The 26,964-nt window shown below is 45.0% G+C and overlaps 1 protein-coding gene across 1 annotated transcript in view; it reads right to left on the reverse strand.

Moving 5' to 3' along the window:
- cps1 (carbamoyl-phosphate synthase 1, mitochondrial) overlaps positions 1-26,964 on the reverse strand; it is a 275,872-nt gene that overhangs the window by 239,600 nt on the left and 9,308 nt on the right. The window lies entirely within an intron of this gene.

Raw genomic sequence — 26,964 nt, forward strand, 5'->3', positions numbered from 1 at the left:
GATTGAAAAGCAGGACCTCAAAGGTTGTAAACTCTGGATTACTCCCCGTGCCACATGCTATTGAGCATAGGAATATGCAGATAGAGCTGTTGAATGCATGGCAGAAGAGTTGGTGCAGGAGGGAGGGCTTTAGATTCCTGGATCACTGGGTCCGTTTCTGGGGAAGGTGGGACCCGTACAAGTCTGATGGGTTGCACCTGAACCGGAACGGGACCAACATCCTTGCAGGGAGTTTTAAACTAATTTGACAAGGGGATGGGATAAGGAGTGAAGGGGTGATGCACAAAGAAGTATAGAAAAAAAAACAATTCAGCCTGGAAGACAGAGCATGTATAGTCAAGGTAAGGCACAAGGGAGCATGGCAACGCTGGATGGCATTTATTTTAATGCAAGGAGTGTTGGGGGTAAGATGAGTTGAGGGTGTTGATTAACACATGGGGAGATGAAATCATTGCTATCACGGAGACATGGTTGAGGGAGGGACAGCTCTGGCAACTAGATATTCCAGGGCATAGAATCATCAGGTGAGATGGGGGGTGCGGGGGGGTAATGTTAAAGAGGAGGTGGGGTCATAATACTGATCAAGGAGTCAATTACTTCAATAAGGAGTGATGATATCTTAGAACATTCCTCAAATGAGGCCATATGGGTAGAACATAAAAACAAAAAGGGAGCAATCACATTGCTGGGGGTGTACTATAGACCCCCAAACAGTCAAGGATAGATAGAAGGGCAGATATGTAGGCAAATCTCAGAGAAGTGTAAAAATAATAGGGTAGTAATGGTAAGAGATTTCAACTTCCTCAATATTAACTGGGAAAGACAAACTGTGAAAGGCTTAGAAGGGGAGAATTCTTAAAATGTAACCAGGAGAGCTTTTTAAGCCAGCACATAGAAAGTCCTAAAGAGAGGGGGTGGTGCAGGATCTAATTTTAGGGATCGAAACAGGGCAAGTGGTAGAAGTGTCAGTGGGGCAGCATTTTGGTGATAGTGGCCATAACTCAGTAAGATTTAAGGTAGCTATGGAAAAGGACAAAGATGGACCAGAAATTAAGGTTCTAAATTGGATAAAGGCCTATTTTAATATGATAAGACAGGAACTGGCCAAAGTGGACTGGGAGCAACTTGTAAGAACATCTACATCAGAGCAGTGGGAGTCATTCAAAAAGGAAATGGTGAAAGTCCAGGGCCAACATGTCCCGTAAAGGTGAAGGGTGGGACAAACAAGTCCAGAGAACTCTGGATGTCGAGCAATGCACAGGATTGGATGAGGAAAAAAAGGGAAGACCATGGCAGACACCAAGGGCTCAAAATGGCGGAAGCCTTAGGGGAGTATAGAAAGTTCAGGGGGTTACCTAAAAAAGAAATTAAGAGAGCGAAGAGGGGGCATGCAAAAACATTAGATAGCAGGTAAAATAAAGGAAAACCCAAAGGTGTCTTATAAGGGGCAAGAGGATAACCAGGGAAAGAGTAGAGCCCATTAGGGACCAAAGTGGCAATCTGTGTGAGGAGCCAGAAGATGTCGGTGAGGTTTTAAATGAGTACATTGCATCTGTATTCACTATAGAGAAGGATGATGTAGATATAGAAATCAGGGAGGGGGACTGTGATATACTTGAACAACTTAGCATTGAAAGATAAGAGGTATTAGCAATTTTAGCGAGATTAAAAGTGGATACATCGCCAGGCCCAGATGAGATGTATCCCAGGCTGCTGTGGGAGGCAAGGGAGGAGATTGCAGGGGCCCTGACATTGATTTCAAATCATCTCTGGCCACAGGAGAGATGCCAGAGGGCTGCAGGACAGCTAATGTGGTACTGTTATTCAAGAAGGGTGGTAAGAATAAACCAGGGATCTATTGGCCAGTGAATCTAACATCTGTGGTAGGGAAACTTTTGGAAAAAATTCTGAGGGACAGGATTAATCTTCAATTGGAGAGGCAAAGATTAATCAGGGATAGTCAGCATTGCTTTGCCAGGGGAGATCATGTCTAACAAATTTGACTGAATCTTCTGAAGAGGTGACTAGATGTGTAGATGAGGGTAGTGTAGTTGATGTAGTCTACACGGACTTCAGTAAGGCTTTTGGCAAGGTTTTGCATGGTAGGCTGGTCAAGAAGGTCAGAGCCCATGGGATCCAGGGCAATTTGGCAAATTGGATCCAAAATCGGTTTAGTGGCAGGAGGCAGAGGGTGATGGTCGAAGGTTGTTTTTGTGACTGGAAACCAGTTTGGTGCTGGGTCCTTTGCTGTTTGTAGTGTACGTTAGTGATCTAGACATGAATGTAGGAAGTATGATCGGTAAATTCGCAGATGACATGAAAATTGGTGGTGTGGTAAATAGTGAGGAGGGAAGCCTTAGACTACAGGACGATATAGACGGGCTGTTCAGATGGACAGAACAGTAGCAAATGGAAGTTAATCCGGAAAAGTACGAGGTGATGCATTTTAAGTGGACTAAAAAGGCAAGGACGTGCATGATGAATGGTAGGACCCTAGGAAGTACAGAGGATCAGAGGGACCTTGGTGTGCATGTCCATAGATACTTGAAGGCAACAACACAGATGGATAAGGTGGTTAAGAAGGCAAATGGGCTTCTTGCCTTTATTAGTCGAGGCATTGAATACAAGAGCAGGGAGGTTATGATGGAGCTGTATAAAATGTTATTTAGGCCACTGCTGGAGTATTGTGTGCAGTTCTAGGAAGGATGTGATTGCACTAGAGAGGGTGCAGAGGAGATTCACCAGGATTTGCCTGTGCTGGAACATTTCAGCTAGGAAGAGAGACTAGATAGGGTGGGGTTGTTTTCCTTGGAGCAGGGATGGCCTGTTTGAGGTGTACAAAATTATAAGGGGCATAGATAAGGTAGATAGGAAGAAACTTTTCCACTTAGTGGAGGGGTCAATAACCAGGGAGCATAGATTTAAGTAAGGGGCAGGAGGTTTAGCAGGGATTTGAGGAAAATCTTTTTCACCCAGAGGGTGCAGGGTATCTGGAAGTCACTGCCTGAAAGGGTGGTAGAGGTGGGAACCCTTACAACATTTAAGAAGTATTTAAATGAACACTTGAAATGCCATAGCATACAATGCTACAGGCCAAGTGCTGGAAAATGGGATTAGAGTTGATAGGGATTTGATGACTGGCACAGACACAATGGGCTGAAGGGCCTCTTTCCATGCTGTAAAACTCCATGACTATGACTAATATCAAAGCACTTCAAGCACTCACAGGACACATTGCCAACAAGAATTCACATCTTCATCAAAAAAATTTAGAATTAGAGAAGCACCACTGTACGAGAAAGGTGAAAGAGAAGAGAATGGCACCCACAGCCACCAAATTGTTCAAATACAAACTGTACTGCATGACTAATGGGAGGAAAATGAACAGCTGGGCCTGAATTTTTGCAATGCCAGCTTAGCCAAAATGGCACCAGAGACCAGAATCCAGAAGTCCCGCCCCTTAACCTAGCACCCACCATTTTTACTGGGGTGGAGGGAAGGGAAGAACAGGGAGTGGTTGTACTTTGAAAGTCTATGGTCCTCGAAGGCAGCTGCACATATAAAACATATATAAAAATCAGATCTGATTTTTGAAAGGGAGGAGTGGGAAACACGATTTGTGCACTTTAAACTTAGCAGGAAAATGTGCAGAGTTCTTTATAGAGGTAAGGTATCCTTTTGAATAGGTTCCAAAACACCTTTGGAAGAGGTAAGCTGTCTCTTGGGAATGTTAAAAGCAGATTCGAATGTGCATAAAAAGTGGATGAATTCATTGGGACTGCCAAGCTGATTGGAGCTGTCAAGCTGACAAGGCGACTATCAGGGAATGGTCAAAGGAGTTATCAAGGCTTTTAAAATATCCTGGCCTTTAACTTTTTTTTGAAAAAACTGCCTGCAGTAGTCTGTTTGCTGACATAAGCCTGAGAGCTATTGACAGGGTTTGTGCTGCATGATTGATTTCACAACTTATCATTATCACAGCAAAGTGCCTGTCAGTTCATAGTTTGATTGACAGCTCCAAGTAGTTATAAAGCCTTTGATGTGGGGTTTTGAATACAAATGCTTGTCAAAATAAGTGATTAAGTAGTTGAAGGAATTTAATTGTCGTGAGTGGGTTTTTAACCAATGAGAGTGTTGTTTTTTAAATCATTAATTTATCAATAGACAATTTTATTTTATTTCATCTCAGCATGGGTGCAGAGGTCTGCTCATGGTGGATGCCGGGTGAGTTGGCATGGAGGCAAATGGTGGTGGGTGGGGGGCATGGGTTGGCATGAGTTGGCACTAAGTTGGCATAGGAGCTATAAAGGCCCAAGGACATATTGGCAGAGGAGCAAATGTTGGTATGGAGGGCATGAGGCACCATGAGAACTATGTGGGGGCTAAGGGGATGTGAGGGAGAGAGGGCTGGAGGGATGCTCTTTGGGGATTTTTTTTGCAGCTGGGCTGAAGTGCCAGAGGCCAGCCTTTCGCACAGCCCACCTCTGCAGCCAGCAGCCCCAACAACTGCCTCCAAACTGTTTCCAGGGGCTGCAGGCACAACTCTTGCTAACACCCACCCCCACCCAGAATCAAAATCTGAAAACTTGGCGCATTTTCTTCCAAACCTAAGTATAGAAAACCAAGAGGAGAGCTAGAAAAAGAAATTAGAGGGCCTCAGAGTGTGTATGAGAATAGAACATAAGGAACCCAAAAATCTTTTATGAAACTTAAATTGATGAAGGATGGGCTCGATTAAGGATCAAGAAACGAGATTTTCTTGTAAAGGAAGAGAGCACAGTTGAGTACTTTGCATCTGCCATCACTAAAGAAAAGGATGCTGCAACATGCAGCCTCAACGTGACTTACAAAGTAGAGATCCAATAATGAGAGAAACAAGATCATCAACCACATCAGTCCTTTAAATTTGAGATGCAATCCCTTATCAATGACAATGGCATCTAATTTCTGATAAAATTGCTTATGTATGAAAAAAAAATTATATTTGCCACTTTTCTAACCTCCCACCTTTGCATCTTCCTGCAGCATAGAATGATCCACCACAGGACGAGGCCATTCAGTCCATATTCCTGTGTCGGCTTTTTGACTTAAAAAGTTAACTCTTTTTCTCTCTCCACAGATGCTGCCTGACCTGCTGAGTATTTCCAGCATTTTCTGTTGTTTTGTTCTTGAACCCTTGTTCTTCCAAGAAGCAACTGATTTTGCACTGGATTATTCCCCCTAACAGTTTCCCCACCACTCATAATAGGCTGGTTGGTATGTAGTTAACAAGTTCATCCCTCTCCCCTTTTTTGAACCAGGTGTGTAATATTTGCAGTCCTCCGGTGCTCTGGCACCACTCCTATATCTAAAGGAGCATTAAAAGGTGGTGGCCAAAGCCCTCACTATCTCCACCCTTACCTTCTTCAACAATCTGAGTATGTATTCCATTTGGACCAGGTGACTTCTCCATTTTGAGCACAGCTAACCTTTCAATGGCTCCGCTTTTATCTATTTTTAACCTATCCAATTTATGTACGATGACGTCCTTACTATCATGTTGCAGCATCCTTTTCTTTAGTGATGGCAGATGCAAAGTACTCAACTTTGCTCTCTTCCTTTACAAGAAAATCTCGTTTCTTGATCCTTAATTGAGCCCATCCTTCATCAATTTAAGTTTCATAAAAGATTTTTGGGTTCCTTATGTTCTATTCTCATACACACTCCGAGTACCTCTAATTTCTTTTTCCAGCTCTCCTCTCGGTTTTCTATATTTAGCTTGAATATCTATTGTGTTATGAACCTGACATTTATCATAAGTCTCCTTTTTATCTTCATATCATTAGTCATCCAAGTTGCTCTAGCCTTATCCCTTATCTCTATGGTCTGTACACAAACTTGCTCCTCTTTCAATACCCCACTATTGGTCATATGCTCCCAATCTGTGCCATCTGGGCCAGGTTTCCTTTCAACTCACTGAAATTTGTCCTCCTCAAATTTAATATTTTCACATTTTATTGTTACTTGTCCTTTTCCATAACTACTAAAAACCCTATGATATCGTGATCATCATTTCCCAAATGCTTTCCCTGGGAAATACCCTCCATGGTGCTTCACTGCCTCAAACTCGATCCAACATTGCTTCCTTCCTGGTGAGGATGAAAACATGCTGATATTTATATAAAATAAATTGGTATTCCCTTTTGTTACCCCTTATCTTTCCTCATTTATTCTCCCTTTGTCTAATATTCTTATACCTAATATTCTCATTTTTTTCTTTGTCATAGAGTCAGTGGGCGGAATTGTCCCAGATTTGCACTAAATGCGGCAGCAGGTGGGAAAAAGAACCATTTTACATGCTGGCCGCAATGACAGCTCCTCATGCCATATCCTCATGCTGTATTCTCACGCCATATCATCCCAATCCTGCCTCATTAATCATGCATTCTTGGAAAACACGTCATTTGGATGGCGAGCGGCCTCTAATTCACCAGGCATGCCGTCAACCCGCTGCTTCCTCACACTAGGCGCCATATTTAATGTGCAGCTGTGCACTCACCTCTTGGTGCTTCCACCCCAGGATTATTGCGAAAAAGACATGGCCCCGAAAGACAAGGAGATTGAAGCCCCCTGGTTTAGTGACACATCCCTAGAGCGCCTTGTGGACACCACGATGTCCTCTACTCAGCTCTGGCTGCAGGAGGGGCAGCAACATCACCAATCCAGCGTGGGAGGCGATGACAGCGGTGGTGCAAAAGAAGACAGCAACCCAGTGCCACAAGAGGATGAATGATCTCCTCTGTTCCACCAGGGTGAGTCACTCTTCTCATCACTCTCAATTCACAAACCTATCACACATCCACAGGGCCCTAACTCACTGCCGGTTCAAAGGGCATCACCATTCATTCTCTCATACACACCTTCATTGTCCTCACCCCGTCCATGGGACCACTCACCACCTACACATGCCTGGTGGCGTCTTGCTTACACTTGCACCATCTCTATTAATGCAGGACAAGGTGGCACACAACAACAGTGAGAGGTTGCAGACCAGTGGAAGAATGCCTGAAATCAAGGTCCTCGTGAACTTTGAAAACAGAGTCATACAGCTGACCGGCAAAGATCTGGACCATTCCTGTGCTGATGGTGAGGTCGGCGGTGCTGAACCAAGTGAGGATCCAGCAGTGCAACATATATCAGGCAACCATGTTGTGAGTTATTTCCCCTGTTCCACAGTCCCCTGCCATGAACTAATTATCTCTCCTCGCTTTCACAGGCACATCTGGGAAAAGCCCAGGGAGCCCACGACTCAGGTCCTCGACTCCAGCCCAAAGGCATCTTGGAAAAAGAATCCGATGACACCTCTCATTGAAGACTTGTCACAGCGCTAACCCACACACTCCACCAACACAGAGACACACACCTCGGTAGGACCTGGTTTTAGAGCAGCCTCGGTGTCACAATCTGGTGAGCATATCGCACTGTCTGATCCAGAACAGGCAGCAGCAGAAACTTGCCAGGTGTCCGGCATTCGGAGGACTGCTGGAGGCCAGAAATCTGCTGAGTCCGGGTCAGGTGACAAGCCTTTAGACTTGATCATACCTCAGTTGTTGGAGCTGCAAAGGCAAGCTCAGGAACATCAGGAAGGGATGTCTACTGCACTCCTCAAATTGCAAAGCATGATGGAGGAGTCTGTCTGCCTTCAGTCTGAGGTGATAGCTCCAGCATGCCGATGCACCGAGGTCAACACTGGTAGGATGGCGGCCGCCATGGAGACCTTGGTCCAGGACATCAGTCCTACACTGCTGTGTGGGTTGAACTCCATCACTGATGCCATAGTTGGCCTCCAGCAGTGTCAACATAAGAGGGGTGCAGGGTAGCTCAATCTCACTCCAGCTTCCCCTTCTCCTCAGGGAGTCAGCCAGGGACCCTCAGGTACCCATAAAGAGGAGGATCAGGTGCACATCCCAGGGCCATCCACTCAGGTGACTCCAGGAGTGTCCAGCCCATTCGTATCCCCTCTTCCTGTGACCCCAGCAGCTCCAGCTCCACAGACCGGGGAGAGTGCCACGGCCACATAGTAGGACTCCAAGAGCAGGCTGGGGCCTTCCAGCACTCGGCCCTCCAGAGGACGCCCCCCCAAGGTCATCAGAGAGAGGACGTGGTAGTCAGCAGCTGCCTTCAGCTCCATTGCGAATGTTGGAGGAGCGCCAAGGAATAGCGGCAGGGTTAGGAAGGTTAAGAAGATGTAACTCTTTGAGTCAAAACAAATAAACTAAATTAACAAAATCAGGGACAGATTAAAAAAGCAGCCCCTTAAAGGGAAACTGCAAAAACAAAAGACAAATGCAAAGGAAACTTACCAACAATAAGATTGTCAAGCAGATGTAGTTACACAGCCTGGCACGTTACATAAATGTTCGTTATTGTAAATAAACTCCCAAGAATATCTCCCTGCCAATGGCTCCTTGTTGTAATGAATAGTGTTCATGTCACTCAGATGGTCCCTTGGTCCCTGCACAGAATAAAGGCAGGTGTCTCAGTTTAGGGCCTCTTCCCTGTGCTTTGTGCAGCCTTCAGACCAAAGTGATGGTCCAGATTCACATTCACTGGATGCATTACTGATGCCTGCACCTTGATGGTGCTTGTCATTGCTGCAAGAATGTCATGGGCAGGCATCACAGAATTCTGTCATTCTCTCTATGTGCTGGCCCCCATCACACCAGCATCTGTGGCCGGTAATGCTGCGTTCCTGAAGGGGTCAGATGGTGAAGGCTGACAAAGGATCAGGTGCATTTAGAGTTTCACGGCAACGTCTCCATGTTATGGCCTTGATCACAGAGCATAAATGAGCTGCCCTCAGCCTGACAGGAGTCAGACATTCACAGAGGCTATATAAAAATCTATGGAGCTTCCTCACTGCATGCCGTCATCAACTTCCTGGAACTGAGCGACTATTAGGGCCTCTGCTGCATCTCTATGACTGCAGCAGTATCACAGGGGACATGTGCACCGCCATCAGCCAGACTGGAGTCAAACGTTCACAGGTGCAATGTGAGGATCTATTGCGTTTCCTTACTGCATGTTGTCATCATCCTCCATAAATATAACAGCTATGAGGGCCTCCCAAGTGCACCTGCCTCGTCTGGCCAGTGCGATGGCCTCATTGCCATCATCCTCGCCTTCAAGGATCTCCTCATCCTCATCCCCGTCAATGTCCTCCTCATTGGAGAATTCCTGCACCTCTCCCTGTTGCAGTACCAGATTGTGAAGGGCGCAGCAAGCAATGACGATGCATAACACACGCTGTGGACTATTTGCAGGGCTCCACCAGACCGGTCCAGACACCCAAACCTCATTTTTAGCATCCGGATGGTTTGGCCCACCAAAGCGAGAGTTGCAACATGAGCCTTGTTCAACCTCGCTCTGCTGCAGTCTGAGGCTGCCGCACGGGTGTCATCAGCTGCGTCCCCTTGTCAATCCTGCAGCCTCTATGGACCCTGGGGGAACGTCAGGAATCTGAGACTAACTGAGAATGTAGGAGTCATGGACACTCCCTGGGAACTGTGCGCAGACCTGTAGGATGCGTTTGTTGTGGTCGCACACCAGCTGAACGTTCAGTGAGTGGAAGCCCTTGCAGTTGATGCAATTGACTTCTTGTTGCCATGAAGATCTAAGCGCCATGTGAGTGCAGTCGATGGCACCCTGCACCTGTGGGAAATCTGAGATCTGGGCAAATACCAGTGCTTTTGCATCCCGGCTTTCCTGATCCCAGGCGAAATGCACAAAGTTGTGTGCCTTCGCGAATGTGGCGGCCATGACCTCATAGATGTATTCATAGGTGGAGGCTTGTGATATCCCACAGGGATATCCCTGAAAGAGCCACTGGTGTAAAAATTGAGTACTGCGGTCACTTTCACGGCCACTGGCAGTGGGTGCCCTCCATGTCGCCAAATCCTGCAGCAGGTGGTAGATGTGACTCACCAGTTCGCTCGACATGCGGTCTTCAGTAACACTGGTTCTCAGTCATCTGCAGGAATAAAAGGCAGTGTTTATAGGCCCTAGGTCTAGCTAGGCACCGACCAGCGACAGCTCGCTGTGGCTATTCAGACGCGTGTATGGGAGCCCCAGCCACTCCTTCTTCCTGAGGGTGCTGCTCCTCCCTCTGCCCAGCCAGGCACCTCTGTCACTACTTTCTCCTTCGTCTCTGTTTTCTGTAAGCCATGAGGCATACAGCTCAGTCACCAGGCTCCATACTCATGATTTACTCCTCCTGCAGGATGAAAGAGACACATGGGTTAGCATGTGTATACTAAGAATCTCCCTTAGTTAAGTCTGAAGGCTGCTTAACCTATCCCAGAGAGTGCTGGCCACCACTTGGATGGCCAGAGTTTAGCGCGCTGCATGGTTGCCCGAAACCCCAACCACCTCCGCCTCACTCCACCTGACCAATTGGCAGCAGCTTTGCCCACTGGACTGCATGCTGTGCTTTCAGCTCAGGCGCAGGCGTCCTTCTAACCCGCACTGCAAGGCTGCGTTGTTAGCTTGAACCATGTGGAAGACTGAATGATGACATTGCAAGGGGCTGTGAGCGCCTGCACCAGTGATTACCCCACAGTCAGCTTTAGCAAGGAGATTGTACGCAGTTGTCCAATTGTTCTGCAGTCCACTTAAATGCTCATTGCTGTCTGTGCCCAAGAGGTGTAAAGCTCTGGAGCACTTGGTGGCTTTTTCATGCCTCTGCGTTGCTTGATGAGCAGATAAGCTAGAGGCCCAACTCCTCGCATGCCAATGTTGCTGCATCTGACCTGTCTCAGCTGCAGGGGAATGATCACTTTATACAAGGTTTCCCTAATGCGTAGCCGCTTCCCTCCCCCGCCACTCCGCACATACTTATGCACTAACATCAACCACAGTGCAGCCCTTGCCCCCACCCGAAACTTGCCTCAACTGCAGGGCAGCCCTTGCCCCCACCCAACTCGCCTCAGCCACAGGGCAGCCCTTGCCCTGGCTCCGCATTGTCAGCCAGGCAGGAAAAAACAACCTGCCCTTGCCTGAATGCACCGCGCTTCAACCAGGAGGTCCAACAGATGACCCTGATGACCGTTTTGCAACGTTACTGTGCATTCACCTCCGAGTTCCCTTCAAAGTGCAGCTCACCAGGTGCAGGCCTTATATATGCTGTTGTGAAACACGTCGGCATGTGCTCGGATGATCCAATGTCGGGGGATGATTCCAGTGAGCTGGGCTGATATAATGTTATGCAGATGTATTACAATGAAATTCCTAATATCCAACGGTAGGAATCGTGGCCCGCCATTGACAGGCAGAGCAGACGATTGCAAGCTGGTTTCACAACGTCCTGAAACGATTTCTGGCCTTCTTGCCATATTGTCTACTCATGTCAAACACGCCCGCCGCCAATGGGCATGGAAAATTCCACCCATTATGGCACAGAAGGAAGCTATTCAGCCCATTGAGTCTATGCTAGCTCTCTATAGAGCTAATCTAAATCAGTCCCATTCACTTGCTCTATCCCCATGCCCCCAAAAGTTTATTTCTCTCAAATGTCAATCCAATTTTCTTTTGAAATCATTGTCTGTCTCCACTTCCAACGCCTTCGTAAACAAGATCACTGGCTACGTGAAAAAGTTCTTCCTCACGTTCCCCCAGGATCTCTTGCTCAAAACCTTAAATCCATGTACCCTGGTCTGTGTATCACCAGCTAACGGGAACAGCTTTTCCTTGTTTACCTTATCTAAACCTGTCCTAATCTTGTACGCCTCTATCAAATCTCCCCTCAATCTCCAATCTGCAAGAACAACCCAGCTTCTTCAATATAGCCTTGCAGCTAAAATCCCTCATCCCTGGAATCATTCTGGTAAATCTCCTCTGCACTCTCTCAAGGACCCTCACATTCTTCCTAAAGTGTGGTGACCTCAACAGGACACAATACTCTAGTTGTGGCTTACCAAAACTTTGTTCAGCATGATGTCCCTGCTTTTGTACTCAATATCTCCATTTAAGTAGCCCAAAATCCCATATGCTTTGTTAATTACTCTGGCGAAATGCTCTGCCACCTTCAAAGATCGATGTACAGGAAACCCAGCTCCCTCTGTCCCTCCATACTTTTTAGAACTATACCAGTAAATGTATGTTGCCTGTCCCTATCCCTTCTACCAAAATGCATTATCAAACATTAAATTTCATCTGTCGAAGAGTCATGAGGACTCGAAACGTCAACTCTTTTCTTCTCCGCCGATGCTGCCAGACCTGCTGAGTTTTTCCAGGTAATTCTGTTTTTGTATTAAATTTCATCTGCCCATTCTGCTTGTCTATCTATGTCCTGTTGCAGTCGATTAAATCCTCACTGTTTGCTGCACCTTGGGATCATCAGCAAATTTTGAAATTTTACTCTGTATTCCAATATCCAAATCATTTATATATACACACACCAAGAAAAGTAGTGGTCTCACCAATGACCCAAGGGGAACACCACTGTCCACCATTTTCCAGCCTGGAAAACAACCATTTACTACAACTCACTGTTTTCCATCCGTAAGCCAATATTTTATCCAATTGGACACTCCTTTCATTCCATTAACACATTGGACACATTAGCTAGCTATTTATATGGAACACTGTCAAACAATTTCTCAAAATCCATGCAGACAACATCCACTGCATTCCTCTCACTAACCTTCTGTTACATCATTAAAAAATTCAATTAGATTAGTCAAGCCTTTTACAAATCAATGCTGGCTGTGCTTAATTAACGCAAACCTCCCCCGTATCTAAGGAATATTGGAAAGTTATGGCAAGCTTTTCTGCTATCTTCTCTCCCATGTTCTTTAGTAACTTGGGATGCAAGCCATTTAGCAACTTATCCACTCATAAGCAAAGTCAGCCTTTCCAATACAAAGTCAGCCTTTCCAGTACATTCCGTTCATCAATTTTTATCTCATCCATTATCTCTACCATCTCCACTTCCACTGATATTTTGTCAACATCCTCTTCCTTAGTAAATACAGATATAAAGTGCTAATTAAGTATTCCAGCCTTACCCTGCACCTCAGTATTTATCACCCTCTTTGTTTCTCATGGGACCCACTTGACCTCTTACTAACCATTTACTATCTACATGCTAGTAGAGGTTTTTTGGGTTCCCTTTTATTCTATTTTCATATTCTTCTTTATGTTTTTTTTTTCTCTTTACTTCCCCTCTCAACTTATCATACTTGGCCTGGTCCCCACTTGAAGAATTCATCTGACATGCATCATGCCCCCTCTTTTATTTTGTCATCATATTCTCTATTGCCCTCGTCATCCAAAGAGCCCTGGCATTTGCTCTCTTAGCTTTTGCCCTTGTTGGAATTTACTCTACCAGAAGCCTTAAAAGGTCACCTATTCTTCTGTTACAGATTTTTCTGCCAGTCTTTAGTTCCATTTTACCCCAGCAATATCCCCTCTCATTCCATTGAAGTTGGCTTTTCTGACGTTCTACCTTAGATTGTTCCTTGCTCTTTCCCATTTCTAATCTAAACTTTAAGATATAATGATCATCCATAACCAAACGTACCGCCACAAATACTTTGTCCACTTGACCAGCCTCATTCCCTAGCATCAGAGCAATACCTCCTTCCTAGTTGGACCAAGAATATACTGGTCAAGGAAGCTCTCTTGACCACATTACAGAAATTCCTCTCCTCCTTTCTCTTCACATTATCACAATTGATATTTGGTAATTACAAAGTCCCCTGATATCATCACTCCACAGTTCTTGCACATCTCTGTGATTTCCCTCTGGATTTGCTCCTCTATTTCTCTCACTATTTTGAGGCCTATAGAATAACCCCAGTAGCATGATCATATCCTTTTTGTTTCTCAACTCTATCCAAATGGATTCTTTCCTTGCCCCCTCAAGGACATCTTCTCTTTCCAACGCGAGAACATCTTCCTCAATCTGTTTTCACTAATCAGTGCTGCCACCCCCACCTTCCCCATCATTTCCGAACACTTTGTACCCTTGAACATTAAGCATCTAGTCCTCACCACCTTTAAGGTCATGTTTTCATTATTGCACCAGTTAACCGATGACTGACAGTTAGCTGCCAAGCCTTGTTTAAATTCAAAACTTGAACGCATCAGTTAACTGAATTTTGAATTAAATTCAAAATTCAGTTAACTGGTACATTCTCCATGGCAACGCCTCTGGTTGGCAGGTGGACTCTGATTGTGAGAAGAGAGTGCTGATTGCCAAAGTATAAATTGTTCCCTTTACATTTGATATTCTTGCAAATTGTCCTGATGAGTGCAAGATGGAAAACCTTGATAATGATATTAATTAATATTAACATTAATAAACTGATATTAAATATTTTAAGTTTCTCACTCTTATTATCCCCTTGGTTATCCAGTACTTCTGGTATGAAATTAATGTCTTCTACTGTGAAGACAGATACAAAATACATGTTCAATGTCACTGCCATTTCCTCATTCCCCATGATAATTTCTCCTATGGGATCAATGTCTACTTTAGCTAATCTCCTCTTTTATATATACACTTGTGAAAACTCTTACAATTCATTTTTATATTCTGGGCTAGTTTAGTCTTATATTCTATTATTTTCCTTTTAATCAACTATTTATTTGCCCTTTGCTGATTTCTAAAACACTCCCAGTCCTCAGGCTTATTAATATTCTTTGCAACATTTTAACTCTCTTTTAATCTAATACTATCCTTAACTTCCCTAGTAAGCCATGTTGGATTGTTCTCACTGAGTTTTTGTTTTTTAATGGAACGTACTTTTGTTGAACAACCTGATTAATTTTAAATGTTTCTGTTGTATATTTGCCCCCATATCTTTGAACATATTTCATCAATCCAACTTCGGCCATCTATCCCCTCAAATTTAAATTGAGTTACATAGATGTAACATTCTTGCCTTGGACTCAAGTATGTCACTCTCAAACCTAATATGGAATTCAACTCTATTCTGATCACTTTTTGCCTAAGGATTAAGGGTTAATTAACACTCCCTCATTGCACAATACTAGATCTAACATAGCTTTCTTTGTAGTTGGCCCTACAATGTTTTGTTCTAGGATGGTCAAATGGGCAGATAAGTGGCAGATGGAATTTAACCCTGAAAAGTGTGAGGTGATACAGTTTGGAAGGAGTAATTTGACAAGTATTCAATGAATGGCATGGCACTAGGAAGTTCTGACGAACAAAGGGACCTTGGCGTGTGTGTCCATAGATCTCTGAAGGAGGAGGGGCATGTTAGTGGGGTGGAGAAAAAGGCATATGGGACACTTGCCTTTATCAATCGAGGCATAGATTACAAAAGTAGGGAGATCATGTTGGAGTTGTATAAAACCTTGGTGAGGCCACAGCTGGAGTACCGTATGCAGTTCTGGTTGCCACATTATAGGAAGGATGTGATTGCACTGGAGGAGGTGCAGAGGAGATTCACCAGGATGTTGCCTGGGATGAAACATTTATGTTATGAAGAGAAGTTGGAGAGAATTGAGTTGTTTTCGTTGGAGCAAAGACTGAGGAGTGACCTGATTGAAGTGAACAAGATTATGAGGGGCATGGACAGGGTGGATAGGAAGCAGCTGTTCCCCTTAGTTGAAGGGTCAGTCACAGGGAGACATAAGTTCAAGGTGAGGGGCAGGAGGTTTAGGGGGGGATGTGAGGAAAAACCTTTTTACCCAGAGGGTGGTGACAGTCTGGAATGCGCTGCCTGGGAGGGTGGTGGAGGCGGGTTGCCTCACATCCTTTAAAAAGTAAGATAAAAGCAAAAAACTGCGGATGCTGGAAATCCAAAACAAAAACAAAAATACCTGGAAAAACTCAGCAGGTCTGGCAGCATCTGCGGAAATGAGCACAGTTAACGTTAAGTCTGAATGACCCTTCAACAGAACTAAGTAAAAATAGAAGAGAGGTGAAATATAATCTGGTTTAAGGGGGGGCGGGGTGGGACAAGAAGAGCTGGATAGGTAATCTGCTTTAGTAGTGTTACATGAAGGATGTATTTTGGTTAGTGTACAGGGGAGAGCGTAGCACTCCATTAGCACTGCACTCAAGTATCAGCCTAGATTAAGTCCTCCAGTCTCTGGAGACTCAAGTCATGGACCTTGTGTAAATTCCCCAAATCACTAATGTATTCAGATGGGACTATAGGGCCCTTTTATCCTAATAGGACCCTGCTGAAGTATGTGTCTCTCACTGTAACAGCAAGCAAAAGATCAGATATCTAAGCTCAAGTTTTCCATGAATCTGGCCCAGTGAGCCACTCCACTTTGATAATGATGCACTTGAGTCACATTGCCATTTTGCATGTCTGACCAATTTGATTGAATTTTTTGAAGAGGTGACCAGGTGTGTAGATGAGGGCAATGCATTTGACGTAGTCTACTTGGACTTCAGCAAGGCTTTTGATAAGGTCCCACATGGGAGACTGTAAACGAGGGTAAGAGCCCATGGGATCCAAGGCAATTTGGCAAATTGGATCCAGAATTGGCTGAGCAGCAGGAAGCAGAGAGTGATGGTTGAGGGGTGTTTTTGTGACTGGATGCCTCGTGTCCAATGGGGTTCCACAGGGATCGGTGTTGGGTCCCTTGCTATTTGTGGTATATATAAATGATTGAGACTTGAATGTAGGAGGGGTGTTTGGTAAGTTCACGGATGACACGAAACTTGGTGGGGTGGTAAATAGTGAGGAGGATAGCCTTAGATTACAGGAGGATATAGACAGGCTGATCAGTGGCAAATGGAATTTAATCCGGTTAAGTATGAGGTGATGCACTTGGGCGGGACAAACAAGGCACAGGAATATACGATGAATGGTAGGACCCTGGGAAGTACCGAGGATCAGAGAGAGGGACCTTGGTGTGCATATCCACCAGTCCCTTGAGGTAGAGGGAGCATATGGGATACTTGCCTTTATTCGCCGAGGCATAGAATATAAGAGCAGGGAGGTTTTGCTGGAACTGTATAAAATGCTGGTTAGGCCACAGCTAGAGTATTGCGTGCAGTTCTGCAATCCACATTATAGGAAGGATGTGATTGCACTAGAGAGAGTGCAGAGGAGATTTAGCAGGATGTTGCCTGGACTGGAGAGTTTTAGTTATGAAGACAGATTGGATAGACTGGGGTTATTTTCCTTGGAGCAGAGGAGATTGAGGGGGGACATGATTGAGGTGTATAAAATCAGGGACATAGATAGGGTAGACAGGAAGGAACTTTTCCCCTTGGTGGAGGGATCAATAACCATGGTGCATAGATTTAAGGTAAGGGGCAGGAGGTTTAGAAGGGATGTGAGGAAGAATCTTTTCACCCAGAGGGCGGTGGGAATCTGGAGCTTACTGCCTGAAAGGGTGGTATAGGCAGAAACCTTCATAACACTTAAGAAGTATTTGGATGTGCACTTGCATGGCTTACAAGGCGATGGGCCTGGTGCTGGAAAATGAGATTAGAATAGTTAGGTACTTGTTTGACAAGCACAGACTTGATGGGCCAGAGGGCCTTTTTTATGCTGTAGACCTCTATGACTCTCTGCATGGATGTCTGGGACATCTGCCTCACTCAAAAACAAAAACAGAATTACCTGGAAAAACTCAGCAGGTCTGGCAGCATCGGCGGAGAAGAAAAGAGTTGACGTTTCGAGTCCTCATGACCCTTCGACAGAACTTGAGTTCAAGTCCAAGCAAGAGTTGAAATATAAGCTGGTTGAAGGTGTGTGTGTGGGGGGCGGAGAGAGAGAGAGAGAGGTGGAGGGGGGGGTGTGGTTATAGGGACAAACAAGCAGTGATAGAAGCAGATCATCAAAAGATGGCAACAACAATAGTACAAAAGAACACATAGGTGTTAAAGTTGGTGATATTATCTAAACGAATGTGCTAATTAAGAATGGATGGTAGGGCACTCAAGGTATAGCTCTAGTGGGGGTGTTTTTCTTTTAAATAATGGAAATAGGTGGGAAAAGGAAAATCTTTATAATTTATTGGGAAAAAAAGGAAGGGGGAAAACAGAAAGGGGGTGGGGATGGGGGAGGGAGCTCACGACCTAAAGTTGTTGAATTCAATATTCAGTCCGGAAGGCTGTAAAGTGCCTAATCGGAAGATGAGGTGTTGTTCCTCCAGTTTGCGTTGGACTTCACTGGAACAATGCAGCAAGCCAAGGACAGACATGTGGGCAAGAGAGCAGGGTGCAGTGTTAAAATGGCAAGCGACAGGGAGGTTTGGGTCATTCTTGCGGACAGACCGCAGGTGTTCTGCAAAGCGGTCGCCCAGTTTACGTTTGGTCTCTCCAATGTAGAGGAGACCACATTGAGAGCAACGAATGCGGTAGACTAAGTTGGGGGAAATGCAAGTGAAATGCTGCTTCACTTGAAAGGAGTGTTTGGGTCCTTGGACGGTGAGGAGAGAGGAAGTGAAGGGGCAGGTGTTGCATCTTTTGCGTGGGCATGGGGTGGTGCCATAGGAGGGGGTTGAGGAGTAGGGGGTGATGGAGGAGTGGACCATGGTGTCCCGGAGGGAGCGATCCCTACGGAATGCCGATGGGGGGTGAAGGGAAGATGTGTTTGGTGGTAGCATCATGCTGGAGTTGGCGGAAATGGCGGAGGATAATCCTTTGAATGCGGAGGCTGGTGGGGTGATAAGTGAGGACAAGGGGGACCCTATCATGTTTCTGGGAGGGAGGAGAAGGCGTGAGGGCGGATGCGCGAGAGATGGGCCGGACATGGTTGAGGGCCCTGTCAACGACCGTGGGTGGAAAACCGCGGTTAAGGAAGAAGGAGGACATGTCAGAGGAACTGTTTTTGAAGGTAGCATCATCGGAACAGATGCGATGGAGGCGAAGGAACTGAGAGAATGGGATGGAGTCCTTACAGGAAGCGGGGTGTGAGGAGCTGTAATCGAGATAGCTGTGGGAGTCGGTGGGTTTGTAATGGATATTGGTGGACAGTCTATCACCAGAGATTAAGACAGAGAGGTCAAGGAAGGGAAGGGAAGTGTCAGAGATGGACCACGTGAAAATGATGGAGGGGTGGAGATTGGAAACAAAATTAATAAATTTTTCCAAGTCCCGACGAGAGCATGAAGCAGCACCGAAGTAATCATCGATGTACCGGAGAAAGAGTTGTGGAAGGGGGCCGGAGTAGGACTGGAACAAGGAATGTTCCACATACCCTATAAAGAGACAGGCATAGCTGGGGCCCATGCGGGTACCCATAGCCACACCTTTTATTTGGAGGAAGTGAGAGGAGTTGAAGGAGAAATTGTTCAGCGTGAGAACAAGTTCAGCCAGACGGAGGAGAGTAGTGGTGGATGGGGATTGTTCGGGCCTCTGTTCGAGGAAGAAGCTAAGGGCCCTCAGACCATCCTGGTGGGGGATGGAGGTGTAGAGGGATTGGACGTCCATGGTGAAGAGGAAGCGGTTGGGGCCAGGGAACTGGAAATTGTTGATGTGACGTAAGGTGTCAGAGGAATCACGGATGTAGGTGGGAAGGGACTGGACAAGGGGAGAGAGAAGGGAGTCAAGATAACGAGAAATGAGTTCTGTGGGGCAGGAGCAAGCTGAGACGATCGGTCTACCGGGGTAGTTCTGTTTGTGGATTTTGGGTAGGAGATAGAAGCGGGCCGTCCGAGGTTGGGCGACTATCAGGTTGGAAGCTGCCTCACTGTCAGCTTCACCATCCTTTTCCTCTACTTTCCTGTAGGCCTGCTACATAAAATAAAATCATCTCCATTGTCTGACTTGGTCAAAGACATCAGATGAGAGAAAAAGCAAATGCCAAGGAGGAACAACAGCAACAAAGGTCAGATTGGGATTAGTTTTTAAAACTAGGAAGCACCTTATGTATTGTGGCCAAGAACAACTTCCATTAAAATGAAAATAAGAAAGGCTGGCAGCTGATTCGAGGCTCTGCAGACAGGTTCTTATTAAGAACCTTATGAATCTTGGTCTTTATCAAGTTATCCTCCTTTTCATGTTCAAGCTTTTCCAAAATTACTGACCCACAGAGCTGCTCCAGTCACATCAACGAAATCACTACACTTGCTAATTTCAAATAGAATGCTGTTCTGATTTAACTATGATTACAATATCGTTAACCCCTGTCGAACAACAGTGAACACACTTTCAATAATGTGTTGCTTATTATTTACAGGCAAAGCATCAAGTAAACATAGTACAATCTTTGAAACTTTAAAAAAGTAAATTAACATTTAGCTCTGCAAGTTAAAGGGATTCTGATATATTTGTGTCATTGTGTACCAGCAAAATCAGAGCCACTGTACTGAGAAGAGTAAATTGTTTCTTAAAGTCTCAAATCACAAATTAACAAGGGAATGGAATTTTACTTATTCAGCCAGCAGCTGATGCTTGTGCAATTTTCCCCTAAAGCACTTGGAGAAGAATTCCTGCCTGCCAAATGAGCTCAGATACTCAGAAGCCATGGGAGAAGCACTGACAGGAACGGGCTGATTTATGAGGAGCGAACTCCATCTGTAGGGGTGCAATGACCTTGGCTCCCTATTAGCTTTTAACTTAAGTGGACTGGAGTCCACAAAGGTGTGGAAGTTCAGTTTCAGTTCTGAGCCCCACACTTCAGGAAGGTAACACTGGCCTTGGAAGGGGTGCAGCACACATTCAACAGAATTATAGCAGAGGAAACAGGATTAAATTATGAAGACAGGTTATATACCCTGGAGTCTGTCCCTAAATTGTCACACTACATGTTCAATTTCCAGTATTGGATAGGCAGATATTTCCTCCAACTAAATACAGGGAAGACCAAAGCCGCACTATCTTCGGTCCGCACCATCTAATTTGAACCTTTGACCCCGAATTGACTTTCTGACCACATACCTGCAGCCCCACCAAGACAATCTATTTCCACCTCTCAAGCATTGCCTGACACTACCCCAGCCTCAACTTATTTACAGCTGAAACCCTCACCCATGCCTTAGTTGCATTACTCTCATCCACCTTTTTCTGTTACTTCTTCAAAGTATTCAATCAGGTTGATCAAGCATGACATTCTGTTTTGAAATCTATGCTTTTCATTTATCTTCAGCTGCTAGATGTTTTCATATTGCAATTTTGACTAAGGAGTCTTTCATAGCACTGACATTAAACTAATTTGTTGATGGTTCCCTTGCCTTGATTAGGAATCACTATAGCTTTTCATCAGTCCTCTGGCACTGATCCCTCTTCATTTATATGAAACAGTGCCTCTGTTATCTCTTCCCCAACTCCTGATATGCACAGATGCAATCCATCTGGGCCAAGAGTCTTTCCTTTCCAAGTTTGATTAGTTTATCAATTGTTTCCATTATTTATGTCTTAAATGTCATTGCAACTTTTTTCTTATCTTCTTCTCATGTCATGTCCACCCCAATAATTTCTCTGGTAAATGCTGAGGCAAAATTAATATTTAATATTTCTGTCATTATCTGTGAGATTACAGTGCCTATCCTTTAGTGACCTTATCCCTTTAACCCTCTCATTCTAGTGAATCTGCACCACACCACTTTCAAGGCTAAATAACTCTCCTGAGGTGTAGTGCACAGAATTGAGTGTAATATTGTGAATGGGGTCTAACCAAAGCTTTATAACTGTCACTATTCCTTCCACCCCTTTCACATTCCAGCCGTCCAGACAATGGCCAATATTACATTGACAACACAACAAATTGCATTGATATGAAGTCTTTAACATAATGAACTTCCCAAGGTGTTCAGAAGAGCATTATGAAAGAAAAGAGAGATACGAGGGCATATGATCAAAAGCATCGACAATGATGTAGGTTTTAAGGGTCATCTTAAAAGGAGAAAGAGATTGAGGTGGAGATGTTTAAGAAGGGAATTGTAGGCACAGTGCCCTTATCATGGCTACTAGGAGTGGAGCAATTAAAATCGGGTATCCTCAAGAGGCCAGAATTACAACATATCACAGAAATTTTTAAACATTATTCTTTCACAGGATGCAGGCAGCGCTTGCTGGGCCCACATTTATTTCCATCCCTAATTGCCCTTAAGATGGTGGTGAGTTGCCTTCTTGAACCGCGGCAGTCCGTGTGGTGTCGGTACACATACAGTGCTGTTAGGGAGGGAGTTCCAGGATTTTGACCAAGGAATGGTGATACCATTGCAAGTCAGGATGGTAGTCTTGGAGGGGAGCTTCCAGCTTGTAGAGTCCCATGTATTTGCTGCCCTTGTCCATCTAGGTGGTAGGGGTTGCGGATTTGGAAGTTGCTGTCGAAGGAGCCCTGGTGAGTTGCTGCAGTGCAGCTTGTAGATGGTACACACTGCTGCTCCTGTGCGTTGGTGGTGGAGGGAGTGAATGTTGAAGGCGGCAGATGAGATGCCATAAAGCAGACTGTCCTGGATGGTGCCAAGCCTGTACTGTCGGAGCTGTACTCATCCAGGCAAACAAAGAGTAGTCAATCACACTCCTGACTAGCGCCTTGTAGATGGTGGACAGGCTTTGGGGAGTGAGGAGGGGCATTACTCGCTGCAGAATTCCCAGCCTCTGACCTGCTCTTGTAGCCACGGAATTTATATGGCTGGACCAGTTCAGTTTCTGGTCAATGGCAACCTCCAGGATGTTGATAGTGGGAGATTGAGTGATGGTAATGACATTGAATGTCAAGGGGTAATGGTTGGGTTCTGTCTTGTTGGAAATGGTCATTGCCTGGCACTTGTGTGGCACGAATGTTACTTATCAGCCCAAGCCTGGATATTGTCCAGGTCTTGCTGCATTTGGACATGGACTGCTTCAGCATCTGAGGGGTTGTAAATGGTTCTGAACATTGTTCCCTGATGATTGCACATCCCCATTTCTGACACTATGATGGAAGGAAGGTAATTGATGAAGCAGTTGAAGATGGTGGGCCGAGGACACTACCCTGAGGAACTCCTGCAGTGATGTCCTGGAACTGAGGTGATTGACCTCCAACAACCACAACCATCTTCCTTTGTGCTAGGTATGACTGCAAACAGTGGAGAGTTTTCCCTCTGATTCCCATTGACTTGTTTTGCTAGGGCTCCTTGATGCCACACTTGGTCAAATGCTGCCTTGATGTCAAGGACAGTCACTCTCACCTCACCTCGAGTTCAAATCATTTTCCCGTGTTTGGATCAAAACTATAATGAGGTCAGGAACTTAGTGATCCTGGCAGAATCTGAACTAGGTGTCAGTGAGCAGGTTATTTCTGAGTAAGTATTGCTTGATAGCATTGTCGTCGACCCCTTTCATCAATTTGCTCATGATCAAAAGTATACCAAGTTGGATTTCTCCTACTTTTTGTGAACAGGACCTACCTGGGCAATTTTCCACATTTTACTCAGTAGATGCCTGTATTGTAGCTGTACTGGAACAGCTTGGCTAGGGCCACGGCAAGTTCTGGAGCACAAGGCTTCCATACTATTGCCGGAATATTGTCAGGGCCCAAAGCCTTTTCTGTACCCAGTGCCTTCAGCCATTTCTTGATATCCCATGGAGTGAATCAAGTTGGTTGAAGACTGGGGACCTCAGGAGGAGGTCAAAATGTGTCATCCACTCGGCACTTCTGGCTGAAGACTTCCCGCAAGTATCTCAGCCTTATCTTTTACACTGATGTGCTGGGCTCCCCCATTATTGAGGGTGGGGATACTTGGGTAGCTCCCTCCTCCTCCAGTTTATTTAATTGTTGACCACCATTCAGGACTGGATGTGGCAGGACAGCAGGGCTTAGAACTGATCCATTGGTTGTGGAATCACTTAGCTCTGTCTATCGCTTGCTGCTTAAGCAGTTTAGCATGCAAGGAGTCCCATGTTGTAGTTTCACCAGTTTGACACCTCATTTTTAGGTATGCCTGGTGCTTTTACTGGGATGCCCTCCTGCACTCTCATTGAACCAGGGTTGATCACCAAGCTTGATGGTAATGGTAGAGCGGGGGATATGCTAGGCCATGAGGTTACAGATTGTGGTTGTATGCAATTCTGCTGTTGCTGATGGCCCATAGCACCTCATGGATGCCCAGTTTTAAGTTGCTACATCTGTTTGAAATCTAACCCATTTAGCACGGTGGTAGTGCCACACAATGGTAGTGGAGGGTATCCTCAATGTGAAGACAAGGCTTCGCCCCACAAGGACTGTGCAGTGGTCACTCCTACCATCATGGGCAGATGCATGTGTGACAGGAAGCTTGGTGAGGATGAGGTCAAGTGGGTTTTTCCCTTTTGTTGGTTCCCTCACAACCTGCCACAACCCTTTAGGACTCAGCCAGCTTAGTCTGTAGTGGTGCTACCAAGCCACTCCTGGTTTTAGGCATTGAATTCCCCACCCAGAGTACATTCTGTGCCCTTGCCACTCTCAGTGCTTCCTCCAATTGGTATTCAGCATGGAGGAGTCCTGATTCATCAGATGAAGAGGAATGGTAGGTGGTAACCAGTAGAAGGTATTATTAAAGGAGGTTTCCTTGCCCATGTTTGACCTGATGCCATGAGACTTCATGAGGCTCAGGGTCAATGTTGAGGACTCCCAGGGGAACTCCCTCCCAACTGTATACCACTGTGCCACCACCTCTAGTGGCTGTGTCTTACCAGTGGGACAGGACATATCCAGGGATGGTGATGGTGGTGTCTGGGACATGATCTGTAACATATGATACTGTGAGTATGACAATGTCACGCTGTTGCTTGACTAGTCTGTGGGACAGCTCTCCAAATTTTGGCACAAGCCCCCAGATGTTAGTAAGAAGAATTTTGTAGGGTGAACAGGGCTTGGTGTGCCATTGGTGTTTCTTGTGTCTAGGCCGATGCCGGTTGGTCCATCCAGTTTCATTCCTTTTTTGAGGCTTTGTAGAAGTTTGATACAACTGAGTGGCTTGCTAGGGAAGTTAAGAGTCAATCACATTGCTGTGGGTCTGGAGTCACATGTAGGCCAGACCAGGTAGGGACAGCAGATTTCCTTCCCTAAAGGACACTAACGATGAACCAGATGATGCGTTTTTATGACAATCGACAATGGTTTCATGGTCACTATAACCAAGAACAGCTTTCAATTCCAGATTTATTTATTGATTTCAAATTCCACTAGCTGCCATGGTGGGATTTGAACTCTTGCCCCCAAAGCATTAGCCTGGACTTCTGGATTCCTGGTCCAGTGACATAACCACTATATCAACGTTTCCTCACAGAATTGTTGGGCTGGAGGAAATCAGAAGATAGGGAGGGATGAAGCAATGAAGTGATTTGAAAACAAAAAAGTAAGATTTTTAAAATCAAAATCAAAATTTAAAGTTAGCCTTTTTAATTATAATTAGTTGATGTATTATTACTAGTTTTTTTTAATGATTTCTGTACTTAGATCTCTAAATCTACCTGTTCCTCCAGTCCCTTGCTTCTTGCTATTTAGAAAATAGTGATTCAATTTAAAAAAACAACCCAGCAGCAAAGCTTTACTCTTAAACAAGTCAGAGGTTGGTTTATTGTAAAACTATTGCTGTAAGTTAACTAATTGGCAGTAATAAAGTTGCTAATTGACTACATGCAAAGATTAAATGCAGATAAGGATAAAGATGAAATTCAGTTCAGTCCTTTAAGATGATGTTGCAGGCCCGTAGCTTGCAGCTGAAGTGTTAGGGTTGTCTAGAGTGAAGGGTTGAAGCTGAAGAGTTGTGTACAGCAGCTGCAATGGCTTCTGTAGTCAATTAGTCAGTGTTTTCCTTTTCAGGTAGACTCAGCGGGTCAGCAGGTTTTGGGAGAGAGAAGTTTCTTGTTCCTCACTGGTTCTGCGGTTACAACACTTGGAAGGTTGCTTAGATTCTTTTTCAGCAGAACAACAGTTGATTTCTGGATATCTTCATCTTTTTCCCTTGGCTGAGAACCCTCTCTGATGATGTCTCTCTGAATTCTTCCTGGGGGTTCTACACAAAATGGCTTCCACAGCCTGTCTTTATCACAACCAAAACAAAATAGCTGCTATGTTACTTTGAATGAATTATTGTTCTACCAGGCAAAGAAGTTAATTATGTTGAGGTCCTTTCTGTCTCATTCTCTCAGAAGCCAAGAGGTTTCCACACCATTTAGAAGATTCAATGGACATCCCTGGAAGAGTCTTTGCATTTTAATGACTCTTCATAGCCAGCTCTAGAAATAAGAGTCTGGCAAGGTCTGAACAAACGCAGACTGGTGCCACACTGTCAGTCCATACTTCCATTTTGGAAAGGGCTTTTAAACTTTATTTAAGGTTTGAAAGCCTAAAAATGTGCCTTTAAAACATTTGTCCTTAAAAACCAATAATATCACAATTACACGTTCATGACACACTACTTGCTGAAGTCATACTTTGGTTTACCAGCAGTCAGGATTTTACAAATGATCCCAGCTTTGAGTAAGAGAAGAACAGACAGAACATGTGATGATCCCTTCGCCAGGGTAAAGCAGCCTGTCAACACTCACTATTCAGGCTCACATGAGAAACATGGAGCAGAATTTTAGGTCCCACAGATGGGCGCGCGCCCAACTGGTCGTAAAATCGCACAAGATGATGTCGGATAAGCATCCCGACATTATCACGCACTCGTGCGATATTTCGCTCGGCGGCCGTGCACTTAAGTCGAAAGCGTGCTTGCCAACAATTAAGGGGGCAATTAAGCCCATTAACGGTGCAGTTGTTTCTGATTTTTCATGGCCCGTCCAACCTTACATTTGGCTGACAAGCAAATCGGCCAGGCAACCATTACAATTTTCATCAAACTTCACTCAAAGGCAGGATGAGATCTCCATTATGAAGTAAAATAAAAATAAATATCTGTGGACAGCATTTTTATGAGGTATATTTTCAGGTGCTTGATTGTGATGCACGAACATTCTTTTTTGCAACTTTTTAAACCTTTATCTGATTATTTGAATGTCTGCAGCTTTCGGAGGCAGCTGTTGCCTTCAGGGAACTCTCTCACAGCGCTCACCCACGCCCATGGTGACAT

The sequence above is a fragment of the Carcharodon carcharias genome, chromosome 12 (assembly GCF_017639515.1).
Source record: "Carcharodon carcharias isolate sCarCar2 chromosome 12, sCarCar2.pri, whole genome shotgun sequence".
Taxonomy (NCBI): Eukaryota; Metazoa; Chordata; class Chondrichthyes; order Lamniformes; family Lamnidae; genus Carcharodon; species Carcharodon carcharias.